Source organism: Prinia subflava, chromosome 23 (genome assembly GCF_021018805.1).
Source record: "Prinia subflava isolate CZ2003 ecotype Zambia chromosome 23, Cam_Psub_1.2, whole genome shotgun sequence".
NCBI classification, from domain to species: domain Eukaryota; kingdom Metazoa; phylum Chordata; class Aves; order Passeriformes; family Cisticolidae; genus Prinia; species Prinia subflava.
In genome coordinates, this window is record NC_086269.1 from 333,960 (window position 1) to 340,001 (window position 6,042).

Below are 6,042 nucleotides of genomic sequence, written 5' to 3' on the forward strand. Positions count from 1 at the left end.
CTGTTCCTGAAATTGCCAGGATAACCTGTGCATTTGTCATGGCCAGCACTGGAATGATGGATATGACCTGGCCAGGGAGGAAGTGCTGCCCCAGCCCATCCCCACAGCCCTCACCCTCCTGCCCCACCACAACTTTTATCCCTTCACCTTTTTTTTCCAACTCACTGAGCAACAACTGTCATGTGTATACTCTTCCCCCCCAGTCCTGCTCTGCTTCAAGGATTAAGCTTTCATCCTTCATGATGAGCTTCTCCCCCAGGCAACATTTTCCACGAAGAAAAAGGAATTTCTGGGATTTTGCTTTTAAGAGATTAGGTTACTAAGCACGTGTGTGTTTGTGGCGAGGTGAGGAGCTTTCCCACACACACGGGGTGATCTCACATCCTGGGGCAATGCAGCGAGTGGGGTGGTGTGGGGGGACACGTCCCTGGTGCTGCCTGCCCTGGCAGCTCATGCTCTTCCTCCCCTTGCCCTCCTGCATCCTCCTCTCCCATCAGAGGGGTGCTGGTGCTGGGACACACGAGGGTGTCCATGGCCCACGGGGCTCCCCTGGGGACCAGGCTGGATCCCACCACCACACTGGTGTGTTGTCACCCCTCTGGGATGAGGGATACGGAATGGGCATCCTGGGGATCTGGGAAAGGAGGGGCCTCATCCTTGCTCCCTAATTTGGGGGCCATTGCCATGTCCCTGCCATTTGAGCCAGAATTGCCAAATATGGGGTGCCCTCTGCATGAGGCTGAGTCGTGGCTTTCCCTGTCCCCAGCACCCTTAGGGTGCTCCTGGGGGGGCTCAAGGCTTGGCAGAGCTGGGACCCTCCTCCTTTGCCTGCGGGGCAAGCTCTGACCTCGCTGTGCTCCTGCCTGTGCTCACACGAAACCTCAGCTACTCACAGGGAGTTGATACCACGCCTGGAGGCTCGGCCTTCCCAGGGTTTGGCTGCACAGTAAGTGTTGAACAAGGTTGTGCTTTCGTTGGCAGCAGCTCTTGTTATTAAATCCTTTTCAGGAACTCATCTAAGCCCGACAAATTAACATAAGGGAAGCACAACAGATAATGTCAACTGACCAAAATAATCCAAGTCTGTAGTTACAACAGGGAAGGCATAAACACAGCCCAGGAGGAATAACTGCAGCGTGTTTAGTGTCAGCATCTGGGCTGCTGCTGCTTAGCAAGCACTCCACCTCTGCTGGGAAGTAACCAAGGGAAGGGCAGGTGCAGCCTCTGAAAAATCCCAGCCACAGCCAAACCCTCGGGCACTCAGGGATGCTGGCGTGAGGCTGCTCAGGGGACACTCGGGGACACTCGGGGACACAGCTGTGACACAAGCACGGGGGGAGCAGAGGCAGAGCCCCCCGAGAGCTGGGACATTCCCACCCCTCTTCAGAGCAGCCGATGAGTCACAGCACTGAGTCAGAGCTTGCTCATCCTCTGTGCACTAAATGCTGCTTATTCGAGTGTTCTTGGGGACAGCACGAAGATGTGTTCCTGGAGAGACAAGAAGCTTTTCCCCTGCTTCAACTGTAGCCTGTATATGCAATAATTAACAATTAAATACATGACCAGCTTGCTGCTTTGCTGCTGGAGCAGCTGCCATGATCCTGCTGTTGGGAAACTAAACGATTCCCAGATTTCCACTGCTTTTGACAAGTTGTTGTCATCTTAGTAGTCAATAAATAGAACTAGTAGCTTCTGCTGAACTTAAACTCAGCTGGAAAAGAACACTGAAAAACAGCTCTCAATGGCACTGGAAGCCCAAGCACATGCAGCCTTCAGAGCCCCCACCAAAATGCCCTGAGCAGCAGGTCTGTATCACACATGCAGACACACACTATTGTGGGTATTAAAGAGCCTAAATCTGATTAAAGCCTTTCTATCCCCACCAGTGGTCAATTCCAGAAACCAGCTCACCCAGGAGGCTGAATTCATTTCATCCCCGAAGTCTAATTAAAGCCATTAGTGTATTCCTTGTCTTTCTGATAAGATCAAAGCATTCCAAGACCCCGGCATTACCTTATTTTCAAGACAATTATACAACATATAGCATCGATTTATTCTGCCTCCAGCTGAACACATTTATCTCTGTCTATCATCGGGTAATCGGTCCCATCAGACACAGCCCAGCCCGGGCTCTCGGCTGACAAGTGCCTGCGCCGCCGGGCCGGGTTTCTTTGTCACCCTCATCTCAAATTAACGCCCGAGGCAGTGCCCGGTGCCCAGAGCCGCGGCGGGCACGGGGCACGTCCAGGCTGCCGCGGTGACCTGTGCCTTTGGCACCTGGCACGGCCATGGAGAGGTCGGGGTGCCCCTGTCCCCCCAAGGCTGCCCCAGGTCCCCTCCTCCCCGCACAGCCCCAGCTCCAAGCAGGGCTGCGGGGCTGTGCGGGTCCACTGCGTCCTTGCCCCGGGGACCCTGCGCTGTGCCAGGGCACCCACGGGCACCCACGGGCGCCCCCGGCTCAGGAGCCCGGGCCGGGGGTGGGGCAGGAGGCACGGGGAGCTCTCCCCTCACATAAACATCTCTCCAGCAGCTCACGGCCCCTGCAAGAGCCGAGCTGTGAATTTTCATCTCTCAGCTAATCAACTCGCCTGCTAGTCCAAACTTGTCAGGAGCTTTATCCCTGCCCTGCCAGCCTCCTCCCGGCCCACGAGTGACAGAAGACGTTCCCATCCCTCCCCGAGACACATCCAGCTGCTACAAAAACAAACATCCTCCCGCTGGTGATTCCTCCTCGTCAAACAGTCCTGACCCTGGTTCCCTGGAGAGCATCTGCGCTGCGCCCGTGCCCGGCCGCCGGCACGTCCTGAGCGGCCGGCAGGGAAGGGCGATGTTTACGGCGGGGACGGCAGAGCCGTGTTCCTGCCCAAGCCAGGGGTTTATTAATTGGTGGTTCTCCCTATTCCTCTGTGACAAAAGATTAATGACCCGGCCGAGGCCGCTCTGCCCGTGAGGCTCCTGCAGACGAGAGGCAGCTGTGGCAGAACTCCCCGCGGAGCCTCTGTCCCTTCGCTGTGCCCGGGAAGGACGGGCTAGCCCGGCCTGGTGCTCCAGAAGGCTCTCGTGGTGTGGGCATACTGCACACATTCCCAGGAACCCCCCGGGAAGCTGTAGGGGAGAGAGTGGGACTGGTCCTGCCCGCTGCTCCCTCATGGCCAGGCTGTTCCTCTGTCTTGGTCTGTTTTGTCACCGTGTGACCTTGCATTAAACACCCCAAGTGCTGTGCCCAGGCCAAAATGTGGCCGTAGGCAGCTGTTCCTCCAGGACACCCCAGAGACCCTGCTCTTTGCCCTGCAGTCACCAGGGGTTACTTAGGGGTTGCAGCTCTGCAGATCCCTGAGCTGGGACCAGCAGCGAGCTGGAACCTGAGCAGCCGCCCCGTGTCCTGCACTGGCTGCAGCTTCCACAGCACCCCCAAGGCTGGGTGGCTGCACAGAGAGCAGCGACTGCCCGGCCCCCCTTGGGCTCGCCCTCAGCACCCCTCAGAGCCGCCCCTCAGCCAGAGCTGACTCCGGGCAGTGCAGCACGTGGGGTCAGTGGCCCAGGGAAGCTGAAATCGCGCAGCCATGGGGAAATGCTTTCAGCTGGACAGTCACTGATTGCTAATTAGCTGAAACACAATTGCCTTGTGTTGCAGGTACAGCTATAAACACTGCTGCCGCCATGCATATGGATTTTATGAAATCCTGCCTGCCACTGAGCAGGCACAGACACTCAGGGACGAGCAGGGGATCCAGCACGGAGCAGGATTCGTGCCAGAAGGATGGACAAACTGGAAGCAGAGAACCGCAACCGAAGCACGTGGTGTTTCAACCTCCAAATCCAGCCCTGTGTGTGCTACTTTCACTCTCTTCATCCTGAAAGAGATGAGTGCCACTGAAGTAATTTTCCCAGGTCCTTTGACCTGCTGCTGCGGCGGCCGTGGGGGCTGTTCGGGCCGGTGGCGGGGCCGTGCGCTGAGCGCGGCGCCGGGCGGCGCCCGGGGTTATCAGCGGCGGCGGCCGAGGCGGAATTAACGGGCAGGGAAGTGGGGTAAGCACAGCTCAGCTTCTTGGCATGTTTGCTTGTGCTAAACGTGCAGCATGAAAACTTTTCACAACAACACTCAGCGCTTGAAGCCTTCCTTGGCCGCGCGCACCCGGCGGAGGCGAGAGCCGGGCCCGGGCTGGGCAAACAAAACCGCGCCCACGGCACCGCGGGCGGGATGGCCCCAGGCATGTGCTCGGGCTGAACGCACCCAAAGCAAAAGAGCTTTTCCTACAGAAATGTAGCTCGCAGCATCTGGGGGCTGCCACGCTTCCCGGGGAATTCCCTGTGATGGGACGCCCCGCGATGGGGCTGTCCTGCAACAGCGATGTGCCGGATCTCCCTTCCGTGGGGCTTCCCTGCGAGGTGCGAGCCCAGCGGAGGCGCTGCCGGTGCCCAGCGCGGTCTCGTACGGAGCGGCCCCGGCCCGTTCCCCTGCCCGTTCCCGTTCCCCTGCCCGTTCCCCTGCCCGTTCCGGTTCCCGTTCCCGTTCCCCTGCCCGTTCCCCTGCCCGTTCCGGTTCCCGTTCCCGTTCCCCTGCCCGTTCCCCTGCCCGTTCCCCTGCCCGTTCCGGTTCCCGTTCCCGTTCCCCTGCCCGTTCCCGGGCGCCGCTCGCCCTCCAGCGGCGCCGCTGCGCAGCGCACCGGGCACGGGACGAGCCCTTCCCGGGCTGCAGTGAGCATCCCTGCCCGGTCCTGAGCTTCTTGTCCTTCTCCTGGGCTGCCTTGAGCTCTCCTGCCCGGCCCGGGAGCGTCGGAGGCCCGGTGGGGACCAGGGGGTGCAGCCCCGGCTCTGCCCGCTCGGGACGAGCCACAGCCTCACACCAGCCGTGCCTGCAGCCCATGTGCCGAGGGTGGCAAACGCCCAGGCCCCCTCTTTGCCTCACGCAAACCCCTGGGCTCCTTCCTTGCCCCGCATAGAAACCCTTGGACCCCTCTCCGTGCCCCCCACGGCCCCGGGCTCCTCTCCCGCCCCGCACAGTGTGGCAGAGGCCGAACCGGCACGGACGCGGGTTTGGGGCTGAGGGGACCCTTTGTGCCCAAGGAAGCGGCTCCCGCTCCCTCTCCCCGCACAGAACCCGGCTGCGAGCGGGACCAGGACAAGGGGCAGGCCTGGCTCGGGCTCACCCCACTGCAGCCTCCCCCGGCCGGGGCCGGGCTCCGCGCACAGCGAGCGCGTCGGAGGCACCAGGAGCCGCACGGAGGTGTTTCCCCAAGGCTCTGTCAGCATTCCACGCTTGGGCAAGGACCCGCCACCGCTGCTGCTATAAAAAGCCATCAGGGCCCCTGCTCCTGTCCGGGCAGGAAGCAGCACCAGTTCGGTGGCTCTGGGCTGGTACCAGCACTGGCACGACCTCGGGGATGTCATCAGGCCTGGAGAGATGAACCAGGAGCTTCTTCCCAGGCTGTTGCAAAACCTGTTCAACCGAACTGATGCAAAGATAACAAAATCAGGTCACTGTTGAGGTACATTAGGGACGCTTGGGAGCGGCAGAAGGGCAGGGAGGCACCTGCAGCAGCCCCAGGTCTCCCTGGCAGAGGGGTGAAGGCTCTGTGTGCACATGCTGCATCCCAGACAAAGCAGCTTTTCCTGCAGCCAGGGGCTGTTCCCAGCTGCATCCTGTGACACAACCGAGCTGCACTCGGCACAGGGAATCTCCCTCCTGTCAGAACCAGCAGCAGGGGACTGGGGGATCTCCTACCCCAAGCCCCAAAGGGTTCATTAATATGAAGTGTCATTCACTCAGTATCGTGATACTGTGGCAAAGAGGTACTTCAGGAAAACTGTTTTTACTTAAAAATACCGAAAAGCCAGAGCTGTGTGGAGCATTGAGTGTGCTGTGCCACCTGAAGCACAACTGCCCCAGGGCACCTCCCAACTTCCAGCACCAGCAGGTGGTGGAGATGGAGGAGCAACATGCTCTGTCTGCAGCAGCCAAGACTGCACAGGGTCCACTGTACTCCCAATAAATTTGCTTTGTTCTGACATTCCAGAGCTTCCATTAAAGCTCCCGGGTCC